The following is an 11,804-nucleotide window of genomic DNA, read 5'->3' as shown; positions in this document are numbered from 1 at the left end:
AGGCACTTCCCTGCATTGCTGGTACAGGTTCTGCTGCTCTTGCTGTGAAGTTTAGCACAATCTTTAGATTTTGCTGCTTTTCTTAAGCCCTGCAACTGGTTCACATCTTTGCCTTTTTTCTGATGCTTGACCTGATGAGACCACGTTCTGCATCTTTTGAACCTATTGATTTAAGATAAATCACTTTGGTTCAGTCCTACCCAAATTGCTACTTTCTTTGTGCACTGAGTATTTTTAGCTGTCCTAGTTCTGCTGGGGGCTTGTCAGGGCTCTGCACTGAAAGTGGATTAAACTGCAGTCAGGTGCTTACAGGCAGCAGCTAAATGCCTTTCCCAGAGGTTGAACCCAGATCCTCTGGAGCAGGGCTCATTCCCCTGGCCGAGCCCTGCCAGGCTGCAGGGGCAGCAGAGCGTGTTGGGCTCGGCATGATGCGCTGGGAGGAACTTGTCCCTTTTGTGTCTTCTTGTGCTTGCTGCTTGGGACCAGCGTGAAGGGGATTCAGCATCTCCTGTGTCTCGAGTCCTGACAGCTGCCCAGCCAGAGTCCCAGCAGCAGGGGGGCTGCAAGGTAAGGCTAGGAGGTGGCTGAGGCTACCAGGGAAAGACAAGGTTTTATCAGATCAACTGGGCATTTTTGCCAGGGAGCTGCAGAATGGAGCAGAGCACTGAGCTGGTGCCTTGCAGGGTTGGTATGAATACTGAGAGCTTTCCTGCAGTGCCTGTCCATGGCCTTGCCCAACCTCCATTTCTGCTTTGCAGTGCAGAGGTGAAGACACCTGACAGCAATAATGACAGTGCCCAGGGAGAGGGCTCCGCTGGAGCTTTTCCAGATGAGACACTCTTAGGGTGCATTTGCTTATTTTGCTTCATGCCTTTGCTGCTCCCTGTGGCTCTTCTGCTTTCCCTGAGCTGAACCCAGAGCCTCTGTTAGACAACACAGAGGTCAAGGAGGCTGCGCCAGACCTGCAAGGTGAGCAGAATTATTGCCCACTGGGGCAAAGCAGAGTCCTTCCCACCCATACCATTTACTGGCAGAGCTGTGCTCTGCCACGATTCAAGCTGAACCGGGCCCTCCACTCCACATGTATTTTTGGCAGGTCCCAGTGGGTGACTGCTGACGCACTAGCTGTAGGCCTGCGATGCAGCCCACGTCGGGGGTTGCCCAGCTCATTACACGTTGGGCGGGACTTCAGCACACAGCAGGCAAAGTGCTCTTCTCTGTAATAAACCTGTCTGCCAAGATGAGGTTGATGGCTTCATCCCAGCCTCTCATACCTGGGCACACACACAACACTGGGCACAAGAGGGAAGGGAAGGCAGATGACTAAAAAGCAAATCCCCAGGCTCTGGGGGGTGGTCTCTGGTGCAGTGGTGGGAAGGAGTGGAAGAGTGCTGCACCAGGTCTGCAATGCTGGGGCTACATGCTTGGCAGTGGCTGGCTGATCCCCACACATCCCATGTCCCTGCCCCTCACACAGAAACTGCAGGGTAACTGTTTCCTCACAGCATTCCCTCCCCCTCTGTGATTTATTGCTGCCAGGAGGCTGTGCATGTGGAGGTGGCATAAATCTCACCCAAAAGAGAAAGAAGAAGGAAATTTGCATTCGCTCCCTCACTGGCATATTGAATGCAGCTTTCCAGTTCACTGCTGAAACCCTGAGCAGGTTCCAGGCAGAAGGCTGAGGCACTTCCCTCAGTATAAAACAGGGCCAGCACTGGGGGCTTCCATCCCTGCTGGAAGAGGCTCCCACAGCCAGCAAGGAGCAGCTACCCCACTCAGCCCAATTATCCCTAGATTAATTTCAATCCACTCCTATTTATATTCCATGGTATCAGCCTACATAATTCTGTAGTGTTTGCAGGCTTCAAGCATTTACTGTGCTCCCATCTACTGCCAACAACCACAAACCCTTTCAATAGCTTTTTCTCATTCAGACCTTCCAATCCTCCTAGTAATTTCTGCCATGTCTCACCCACCTCCCTCCAAGCTGCTTACCCTCCTCCTCCTGTGCAATGCTTCCAAAGCACTCCCTGGGCTGACAGTCAGTGTGCTGGAGTTAAAATCCTGCAAACTGCTGCTGGAGACTACAGAAAGCAATTAGGGAGACTGTAGTCAGACCGTGGTCATGCTGGGGCAGTGGGTCTGGATGCCCTGTCACAAGCAGCCAGCCTGGACTAAGAGGCTTTCAAATGACGGAGAAAGCCTGGCAATTGCCTCTGAGATTGCATTAAACTGGAAGTCCATCAGTGTTTTCATATGTCAACAGTAAACCAGATACAAGGCAAACCAAGAAATGCAAGAGAGCAAGGAGAAAGCAAGGTGGATACAACACGTTAATCAGAGACAAAAGTTGGAGGCAGTCTGCAAACCTCTGCTTCTGCATGGGCTGACAGCTGTAAATAGCATATTGAAGCAATCAAAGAAGTAAAGAATTAATTACAGTTCTGAGATCCAATCCCACTTCCAGCCACAAGCAGCATTTATTAAGATCTCACTGAGGCGGGAAAGATTGAACAAGGGACTCAGGGGACTACAAAGGGGAAAAAGAATTAATCAGTTTGTCTCAGGAGACTGCAGAAGTCAGATTAAATAAAAACAATAAAAACTGGAAGTGAAATGAAGGGGGGAACAAGGTGGTTGGAAGCCTGGACCCGTTTGAAGGAGAAACTCTGGAGTCACAGCTAGGAGCAGTCCCAGGGGCTCTGGTCCCCCACTACAGAAGCTGGGGAGCTTTCAGAAGAAACGCTCAAAATTTATCGTGACTCCTTTAATAGGTTTAGAAATGTCACGTTTAGGCTTCTTGCTTCCTTTGCCTGGCAGAAGGAGGCCAAACAAGGCTTCCCCAGCCTCAGATTCTTGCTCCAGTGCATAAGAAAAGTGCTGGGATCCCCCGTGCCCCAGTGTCACTGGGACCCGAGAGCCATTCCCCAGCCTGCCAAAATTCCCTGGTAGCTGAGGAGGGGCAGGAAGGGAAGCTGAACCCAGTTGAATGAATAGATGTCCAAATCCCACATGTCCCAAAACCAGCACCCTAAAAGGAAATTTTTTGTCCCTGCCTGTTGTCAGCCCAGTGTTTTCAATCACAATAACATTCAATTATTTCCCTTCTAAAGTGTACTACATTTTCTTCCCTCTTTTGTGTCATTGCTTTTCTGCTTGTCCCTCTGGGAAAGGTCACTGGGCTTCCACATTCCTGCTGTGTAATGAGCTGTGACAAACGCTGCCGATGGTGACCAGCACTGGGGTCAAAGAGTTTTAGTGGGCGTTGAACACCATGGGAAGGGAGCCTGTCCCCAGCTTGTGAATGGGTGTCCCATTGCCAAGCTCCTTCCCCTCCATACAGCTCAGTGGCAGAAAATTCACAGAAGCCAGATTAGAGATTTTTGTCTTAGTTTTCTCCCCTCAAAAATCCCAAGCCTGATACATAGCCATAAATAAAAACTTCTTATGTAACCAAAATAAACAGTGAATGGGGGAACACGCTTTCTCCTGCTTAGTAAGTTTTCATCTTCAGGAAACAGGAAAGCATTCCTATTTTTCTGGCATATCCAGAAATAGGCTTTTTTGGGAAAGCTCTTATGGAAATGCAAAGTGCATGTTGCAGAAGAATGTTTCTTCAAACCCCAGGAGCACTGATTCAGAAAAGAGACACCAAAGCCGTCCTTGTTATTGGCTGCAACAGAAACACTTTCTAATAAAGCTGCTATTTAGAAAGTTCCTGAATTTATCATGTCACTCTCTTTTACATAAGTACAGATCTGTCTATTTTTTTAGCAAGCTTCCAGGTTGCTGGAAATCACTGATTATAGTACAGCACAGAAAACAGCAAAGCAGGGTGCAAGGAAAAGAGGCTATATTAACAGCTGTGTTGGGTAATAACCCTTAGGATATCAGAAAACTTCACAAGACAATGTTTTTCTCCCTGTGTTATGCCAAAGAACAGTAAAAAAAAAAAAAAAAAAGGTATGTTCTGCTAATTCTATAGTGGTATTTCCTAGCAAAACTACTAAATACTGTTTGGTATGTTAGCTGGAGTTTAATATGCACAAATGATGGTAGAGAGGGATGCTCACTATATTATAGCTAATGTTTTTTGAAACCTGGTGTTTAAAAGCTGTATGTGCATGTAATGCACCTCTACCATCCTAACTCCCTGATGCCCAGCAGTGGTACAGCAGTGACTAAGCCTGCTCACTCTGACCTGAGCACTAGCATCTGGCTGCGTGGTGGCAGCCCCTTCCCCTCAGGGTAGAACTGACCTTGGATTTAAGGTGAACAAACCACACCTGTAGATGAGACTTGGGAAAAAAAAAAAAAAAAAAAAAAGAAAGTAGTATGTTTCCCGAATGCATTATTTTTCAAACAGAAACCAGCCAAAGAAACTGGCTGAAGTATATTAAAGAAAGCGGCGCAGAAATATATTATTGAAAAGGATATTCGCATGACAGTACAGATAAGACAGGAAGTTATTTCTGCTTTCTTTACTACTAGATTGGAGGTAGAACCTGAAAGCTGGAGGTGGAAGAGCCTCCCTGAACCACCTCTGCCTCCCAGGGTCCCACAAGGCACCAGTTTCAACCTTTGGGGTATGCAGACCAAATTGCACCCATGTGCTTTTTTTGCAGTCAGTGCTACCCAGTGATACCTCACATGTACACTGAGATGACCATTAAATAACCAAGAAAAGACAAAATCCTCCTGTCATTTTCCAGTCAGGCTTTTCAAGCGTGGTGGTGAAAGACTCGATGCATCTCACTTTAATGCCTCTAGGTTTATTGATGGATCCCAAAATTAGATCAGCAGACCCTGGCAGGCTCAGTAGGCTAGCTAGGCTTGTTACTCAAATGAAATGCTAATTGCTGCTTCTGCAGTCTAAAAAAGTGCCTTTGGTCCTGCAGTAGCTTCAGTTAAGCAGTGTTAATTGCCAAAGCTAATTATGTTGCTGTTGCTCCTAGATACTGGTTCAGGTTAGGTCTATAAACAATAAAAACAGTAGCCAAACCACTGTAGCTTAGCCGATGTGACCTGTGCAAGGCTGCAGCTCTGTGTGGTGCCGGCTGAAGGCACCTCTGGCTCTCGATGCTTTCTGTGAACAAGGCACAGGCCAGGTACGTGCTTTGCAGGGAATAAGGGCTCTATCCCAAGCTGATGCTGCCCACTCTGCACAGAGCAAGACCAGGGACGTGACAATTTCTAGACAAGAGGCCTCGCAGCAAATCTTCCTGCTAAAATTTTTAGGATTTCAGTTTTGAGAGAAAATTCTGAAAAAGAACTTGCCTTTCCTCAGTTCCATAGGTGCAGGTCTTATTCGTGTCTTTAAACGGCTATCCTAAAAGGCCTGAAATTTCTTCTGTGTTGCAATTGGTGGAAAGCAAGAAGCAAACAGAAGATTTGGGGTTCCCATTCCCCATGGAAAAAAATCCCTCCAAACGCCTTTGTGGTTGTACCTCCTGTGTCTGTTTCATCGATGAAATCCCCAGCTGAAAAGGTGCAGTACACCAATTAAACCACCAGAATTTTCTAACATCTTTCTGAAAAACAAGCTTACTGTTAGGATAAAATATTTGCTGGTTAGAACAGCCTCGTATAATTGCTCCAAAGGGGTTACACTTTGCCAGGCCCCTTGGGAAACCACCACTTAGGGACTGGCTATGCTGCCATGCAAAAAACAGTGTGAATCTTCACCAGGACACTGGTGGCTTGGAGCTGACAGCCAAACAGGAGCAGCCTGGGAGAGTCACGAGGAAGGAAATTTCTCTTGAGCTTGGCCATGGTGCCTTACCGCTCTCTTCCCTGGAGGAGCAAAACAAAGACAGCAATGCTATAGGTTATTATTCGGGAGAGGATTTTACAGAATCTTGCTTAAGGAACATGTAGTAAAATAGATTTTATCTCGGATCCAATTAACTGCTGAGTTACGGGACTCAAGTGAAATAAAGGGCAGTGAATCTCTGAGACTCTATTTACATGATTTATTAGAATACGGCTGTCTGCAGGAGCGGGCAGCAGACGTTATGTTTAATTTATGAGGACACAAGGGGGAAAGGGCTCAGTTACCAAGCTGTTGGGGGGTTCCTACCCCAGCAGTGCAAAAATTCTCCTACAACAAAGGCACTAACAGCCCTCCTCACACCAGTATTGCTGGCTGTTTGTGGGACTAAATGGCATGTCAGCCACAGCTTGCCAACTGGGCTTGGCAGAACTGCCGATGGAAAAGCACCATTCATTCCCTCTGACTGGTTTCAAGGTTTATGCAGAGGGAAGAGCCAAAGCTTAGACATCCAGAGGGAAAAAACAGATGAATTCCCAGCCTTGCAGCTAAACTACCAGCAAGGGGCAATGCACGTAGTGGGAGTTTTTGCAGCAAGCATGAAGAAGGTGAAACACGAGTCCTCTCATCTCTGTTTCTAAAACTTCCCATTTTAAGCATCTTCCAGGCCAGAAAAGGATATTTGAGCTGACAAGCTTGGAAGAACTCCATCATTTGATGTTTGTGTGTTTGTAGAGGAAGCACAGAAGGATTTTCAGTGACAGATGAAATCTGCAGTCCTTCCAACACACCAGTTAAAGTGATTTTGCCTCTTGAAAGCCAAACTATAAGGTTTCTATCAAAGAGATGTTTGATATCAGGAACCTAAGTATTGTGAGAAAAATAAAGTGTCCACAGTTTTCTCACATTGCAATCAGTATTTGTATAAAATGAGTGCTTTCCCTGTCTTGCACAGCAATGCACAGTAGTCAGACCAGCTGCTGTTTACTTTTTTTTTCTTTTTTTTTCAGAAGTGGCTGATGTACAGTGGTAGGAAAATACAACCACAAATAATGCGACTGTCTATAACTGGCTGTTCTCAAGAAAAGTGTATGGGGTTTTGGTTTTTGTTTGGGTTTTTTTGTTTAACACTTCAGTGCTGTTCTGAATAGCTGTTAAGAAGAGAGGCTCTGATGCCTTGTTGTATCACTATCACAAAATTGGTTGCTCCAGAGGGAAGGAGCCTAATTAGGTTATTATTTATTGCTAAAGCAGCCTTAGATTTGGCAGATCCTCTCCTCAGCAAGATTGTGTTCAGTTCCAGCATATGTTGTTTGGATCCATAATTTGAACTTAAAAGCTAAAAGTACTTTTTTCTAATGGGTAGATGTAAGCTTTCTTCCAAATCTCTACAGGAGGTAGAAGGCTCTCCTGGTGGGGTTGCCTTTTTCTGTGAAGTGTTTCTCTAATGGGTTCAGTACGAAGCAGTACTGACACATAGCAGAAGGATCAGAAATCAGCCTTACAGTTGCAATTTAAAGCTTCTGTACCCATCCACCTTCTCAACTTCTCTGTTTATCTTATGAGATATCAGTGAGCAAATTAAGAAAACCAGGGATCTCTCTTGCTTGTTTCCAAAAGCAGACTTAAATAACACTTTGAAATGTTCATAAATAGAGTTAAAATGTAATTTGCAGAGCAAGAGCCATCCATTAGAAATCAAGTTGCTACGTTCAGTTTTCTACTGCCAGATAGAGAGCCTGGGATCCTGACAGATTGCCTGTAAAGTGAACTTCAAATGGGACCAAGTTTTAACATAGTCATTTGTGCATCTTGCTACCTAAGGTGCAGCCACACAAGTATCTCCAAGCTTTGGTATTCCTGAGCGACCGCTAATGCAGCTCTCAGAGGCACCTGAAACACGATGCAATAAGACAACTGAGCTGTGTGGGGAGCTCTAGGCAATTGCTCCCTCTGTTAAAGATGATGTGATCTCTCCAGTTTAGGCAGCACAAAAGAAATTGCAGAAAACATGGTTTTAAATGAAGGGCAAGAAGAATGTTAGATAAATGCATCAGTAGTAACTCTCTGCAGTTAAGCTGCTGTGATGCTTTTCCAACATTTCATCCAGTTACTAGGTTTAAGACAATAAACCTTACAGTTCATAACATGCATGCTCATTTTAAGAAGGGGTCTGTCTTCCTCAGTAGTGCTTTGGCATAGACCATACCTACAACTCCACTGTGCTGACGTAGTGCACATTTATTTTTTGCTTTTGAGAAGACAGCAGCACACACTGCTACTCCTAGAACAGAGCAGAGATGGGTGTAGTCTGCTCTTGCAGGAGTGGTAATGCTTGAGTTTCACTAGAAATCAGAAGATAATTCAGCCCCTCAGGGACATAGGGTTGTACTGAGTTAAAACCAGGTCTCCCAAGCCACAGACAATGCTAAGCCAACGACCACTCTTTATTAGAAAGGGTTATTTTTCTCATTTGCCTCATTCCAACTCACAATGGCAAGGGAGACGATGCTTGCAAATTCAGCTAAAAGCTTTCAACCATTTTCCCATGAGCACCAGTGCAATGGCTGTTGCACACAGGTGCCAAAAAAAGCATTATTTGAAATATAGAAGATTTTCAGGGGAGAGGACATGAAGTGATTTACTTGAATTCCTTCCTCAGCTCTCTTCCTTTTGCCAGCCTTTTCAGTAGTTGAAGTAGGCTCTGTTGGAGCCACATGGGATGCTAGTCTCCAAGCATGAATCCCTGGGGTGCAGGTAGAAGCACTGTTGCTGCAGAGTGAAGGCTTAGCGAGGAGCTCCCCTTCCATCCTACCCAACCAGTGCTGCCAGCAGGGAAGCATTAGGGGCAAAATGGTTTCTCTGTCTCCTTTCAATAGCTTGAATTGGACACAGAGCCCATTTTATCGTATTACTTTAGGAGGGAGTGAACAGTCAACTTGGATCAAGTTCTGGAAAAGTCACTGCAACACTTCAGGGTTTCTCTTTTATCAAGTTATTAAACGTTTAGCAACCAAGTAGTGACTGAAAAAACACCCACTAGCACTGTTATTATTATTTACTGTCCTCAAGCATCCAGTACTGCACGGTGCACAGCAGAGGGGAGGAACAGGCAGGCACTTGCTCCCAGAAACCTACAGCTTGGATTTAGTCACAGCAAAATAAAAGAGATATTCTACACCTTCCCTCCACCCCCAACAAAATCACCATGAGCTCTTAGTTTGATGACAGTGTCATTACTGATAGTAATTAAAACTGTAATAAAAGCCACAGGCAGTGTCTTTGCTAGGCACTGGAGTGCCACACACAAGGCAACAGAGAACCTGGCTCTGCCTCTCCCAGCAGTTTAAGCTACCATGCATTTTATACTGCAGCAGGTCTGGCTAGCACATACATGGGGTAGCTACCACAGCTCAGATGACAAATAGTACCACAAGCTGGGATGGTCTGATGACTTACAATCACTTAAACAGTCACGTATGAATTTGATAACTAGCAATTGCTTGCCTCGGCATCTCTTCTCTCCCCCAGGCACTCACAGCTTGTTCCTGAGGTGCTCCACACCCCACAGTAAGCCACCTTGCAAAGCCTGTGGCCTTTATACTCCATCAAGCCCCGCCCCCTCCATGCCAACAAACTCATCTTTAAAAAGTGTGTCAGCTGCGAGGATGCAGATGGTCGCATTTGCATCAAACAACTTTTAAATTATCATTCAAATTAAATTAAATTGAAAATGCAATGAGCTGTTCCTGTAGATTGAGGCGCACAAAGACAAGTTAATGAAGGTCACATTTGTAACCAGTGAAGAACATTTAAACTGTATCATGCCTGGCATAGTATGCCATTAGAATAACATGCCTTTCTAAATAAGGATAAATTAGGATAAAGGCCTTGTGCAGGATTACTCCCCACTCCTAGCAAGGCTAGGCTTCGGGACCTTTGTAGTTCAGACAGGGAGTTGTGCTGGGTCCAGCAGAGCACTAGCAAAACTCATTGGCCATGCAGCATGAGGCCTCGGGCATCGACCTGGGCCATGCAGGTCCTGCCTGCTCTCCCTGCCTGAATGCAAAGCCAGGCAAGTCTGTAAAGCTCTACATAACTCATCTGAGAGGCACTTCTTCAAACAAGGGAGCCGTAGTTTTGCAAACATGCAGTCTGCATGCCTCTGGTTGTAATTGACTCATTTACACTCACAAAACTGTGTACCTTTTGCCTTGCACTGTGTTTGCAGTCATCTTTGAAAAACTGCCCTATAATGGCTTTTGTGACATCTGTCATCTTCACAGCTCTGTGTTGTCACAACGATGTCATACAAATTAACTGTATCTATTTCCATGTGCTGAGATGAAAAATGTAACCAGTTTGGTTTGCAAATGGCAGAGTACAGGTTGCTCCTTGTGAGGCTTCCCACGGGCCAGCTGCTGCTCTGACACCAGGCAGGCCTCTGACAAAACACTGAGTGAGCGCGGGAGCTGGGCACTTGACCGAGTGACCTGAGTCCAGGCAACCACAGAGCAATAACCTGAACAAGCCAACATGAAGCAGAAATTTGTAGTTACTGTTATTTCTCTCTCCTATGCATGATAGTGCACCTTATCTACAGCTGCTGCAGGCTACATCACATGCTTCATCCTGAGAAATGAACTATCATTTAGTATAGGGAAATAGCAAAAATACATACCAAATGCTCCTTAGCAACAAAGCTCTTGTTTTCACACATTCTGTGTTCCACACTCAGGTGTGAAGTCAGATGCTGAGAGATCAGAGAGACCTGTGAAATAGAGAGTAATAATTGGCAAGATTTTTGACATCTGGAGATAGTTTTTACATGTTTAAGAGCTGTTGGTTTGCTACACTAGTAGCCTCCTCTCTCACAGAAAAGAGCTAACACCTGCCATCAAAAGGGGACTAATGCACTTGCTTTAATTAGTCACCAATGCTTTAGTTGCTTGAAAGTAACTGTGTGCATCCAAAAATCTTAGAAAGCAAATGTTATAAAATCCACCCATTCACATTTCTGGCATATTCTAACAAAAGCAGTCAAGTCACAGCTGAATGCAGTGGTAATTCCTTGCAAGAATAATCACCAGGTTCAGTTACTGAGCTGAGGACGCTGGATAAGTGGGTTAACCCCATCTGTGAAATGTGCTGCTAAGAGGCAGCAATGTGCCTTTGCTTGCTCTGAGAAAAGCATTGCTAAATGCTTAAAATTTTTCCTAAATGCTCATAACGGTTGTAAATCTGAGGAAAGCCCTTTTGATCCCAGTGGATGATGGTCTAATTTGTATCAGCACAACTGAGAACAAAGTCTGGACCTGAGTGTTCTACTCAAAGCAAGCTTTTGTGTGATGGCATCTGAGAAATTGGAACAACTGGAATTAAACTATTTTACATAATCCACTCATAAGATACAGCTCATAAATAATAGTAGGAAAACAAAATGTCAAGCCAAACTGATTAAAAAACAAGCTTGAAAGCTGCCTTACAAATGAGAGGCACAATAGTAGCTCAGCAGTGAATGGTGATTTACTCTCTGGCTTGTAAACCAATTTATTTATCAATAGTTGAAGTTAAAAGATTATGCAAAAATAACAAAGTCAAGGACATGTGACTAGGAAGAATGTATTACCACTGTTGCCTATCTGGATTCAACAAAGGAATTTTAGGCTTTGTCTTCTTTTTGGTAACTGCAGAAAAACTCCTAATCTAAAACCACAGTCTCCCTCTGGGCATGGGAGAAGACTGCTAGCCTCAGGTTTTGCAGCAACTTTCACTAGCTCTGGGAACTTGAGTTAAATGGCCCTGATCAAGCTGGACTTGGACTTCATGGGGCTCACTGGTGCCTTTTGCCACTATTGACTGCTATGGTATGTGACAAGCTGATGGCACAGACACAGCTCAGTTACCATCCCCTGAAAACTCAATGGCTTTTCAGAAGAGGTGTAGACTTTGAGCCTTGCTATCGAGTTCTCTCGCACAGCATCAAAGCATTGCAAATGGAAGCCTCTGCATTGTCAGTTCATGTTCTCCTAGG

General features: G+C 44.9%; 2 protein-coding genes across 2 annotated transcripts in view; both read left to right on the top strand.

The window, feature by feature from the left end:
* TMEM211 (transmembrane protein 211) overlaps positions 1 to 11,804 on the top strand; it is a 64,847-nt gene that overhangs the window by 26,028 nt on the left and 27,015 nt on the right. The gene's annotated exons all lie outside the window — the stretch shown is intronic.
* The window catches only part of ASPA (aspartoacylase), a 56,783-nt gene continuing 45,336 nt past the window's right edge, over positions 358 to 11,804 (top strand). The window contains exon 1 of the mRNA XM_040617599.1: positions 358 to 567. The gene's annotated coding sequence lies outside the window, so the exon portion shown is untranslated. The remainder of the gene's footprint in view (positions 568 to 11,804) is intronic.

Source organism: Falco naumanni, chromosome 1, assembly GCF_017639655.2.
Source record: "Falco naumanni isolate bFalNau1 chromosome 1, bFalNau1.pat, whole genome shotgun sequence".
In the NCBI taxonomy this organism is placed as follows: domain Eukaryota; kingdom Metazoa; phylum Chordata; class Aves; order Falconiformes; family Falconidae; genus Falco; species Falco naumanni.
The sequence above is the reverse complement of the archived record's forward strand: the minus strand, read 5'-3'. Positions and strand labels throughout refer to the sequence as shown.